Genomic DNA, 1,605 nt, shown 5'->3' on the forward strand with positions numbered 1-1,605 from the left:
TGCTATACCTAGAGAATGGAAATTAAATTTTAAAAAGACGTTTATTTTTGAAACAGTTGAGTAGGGAATTGGTAGCTGAACATATGAACCAAAGAGCCACAAAAAATAGGGGAATTCCTTCACTTCTCCAACAAAAATTGCAGAAGGTTACTACACCTGCTGTCAAAGTTTAAGCAGAAGAACCTGAGGCCACCACTTCATCAAACAAAAGGAAATGGTGTGCACCTTGTGTAGGATACAAAAGACAAAGGTATTCCAAACACTTCTGTAAACTTTGCAAGCAATTTTTGTGCTTAGAACATGTGACAATGATTTGGGAACATTGTTTTAACTCAAAATTCGATGGCAATGAAGCTGATGAAGAGCAATCAGATTAGTTTTTGTTATTTTATTAAATGACAAATTTTGTTTTAGTTTTATGTTTTGAATTTCTGTTGATTTTTATATTGAATTTATGTAATAAGCATATATTGTTTTTACTTTGTGGCAAATTAAAATTTTATTCTGAATAAATAATAAGAATGCTTACACGTTATTTTCATTCATTTTCTATTTAAACAAATAAATGTCAGACACACATCTAATAGATGCATTGCGCCTTAACTCATAACTCTTGCATTGTGCCCGATGGAGGGTTCAACCACCCAGACCTTTCCCTGTGATAGAGTCCTTTAAGTCCTTTAAGAATGAAGATACCTTCACATTAACTAGCCCATTCCTTGCACTTACTGTAGTTTATAATAGAGGGAGTTGTGGTTCAATCTTTAAATTCCTGTTACTTTTGTTCCATTTATTTGCTTGCAGTTTTAGACAACAGGTTGAAGAGTATGTGTTATTCAGTAATTCTTAGCTATGTTGTTTTTGAAATATGCTTTTGTTCTTCCTATGTCTACTCAAACCAATCTTTGAAGGCAACCCATGAAAAATAAATTGAAAGAGAAGCAGATTTGATACATTTCTATTAAACTTCCTATTTAATTTATTTTTGATCTATGTTGGCAAGTTTTCTCATGTATTGTTCACTATCCTATGAAAACATTGCCTTTCTCTGCAGTTAGCCCTATGTTTAAACATTTACTATGTTAAAAGTAAAATAATAAGCACTTTATATCTACTATATTATTTAATCTGTTCAACAACCCTATAAAGGATTGGCATGTGGAAACATCTGGAGCCAAGCAAAAGCATGATAAATTTGGGAAAATGATAGTAGTTCTGTGTTACTTTCAGTACTGAGGTTGTGGGGGTTGTGGAGGGGAAAGGTGAGAAATGGGTGAAGCTGCAGTTAAGCCAAAGCTACATCTTATGATTCTTGTATATCATGTTCAGGAGTCTGGGCATTATTTAAAGAGTAATGGAGCACCATTGGTGGTAACCTTATTAGTTGTGTGCTTTATAGAGATAGCTCTGGCTGAAAATTGGAGAATAGATTGAAGGACCACAAAACTGGAGGAAGAAGTCAGTGAGGATAATTCATAATTTAAGTACATCAAAATGGTGGCCTGAAAAAGTATGATGGGACCATAGACTGAAGAGATATTCAGGAAGTACCGTATTTCCCCATGTATAAGATGCACCATTTTTTGAAAAATTTGGGGTCTAAAA

This window comes from Hipposideros armiger, unplaced genomic scaffold (assembly GCF_001890085.2).
Source record: "Hipposideros armiger isolate ML-2016 unplaced genomic scaffold, ASM189008v1 scaffold_1205, whole genome shotgun sequence".
In the NCBI taxonomy this organism is placed as follows: Eukaryota; Metazoa; Chordata; class Mammalia; order Chiroptera; family Hipposideridae; genus Hipposideros; species Hipposideros armiger.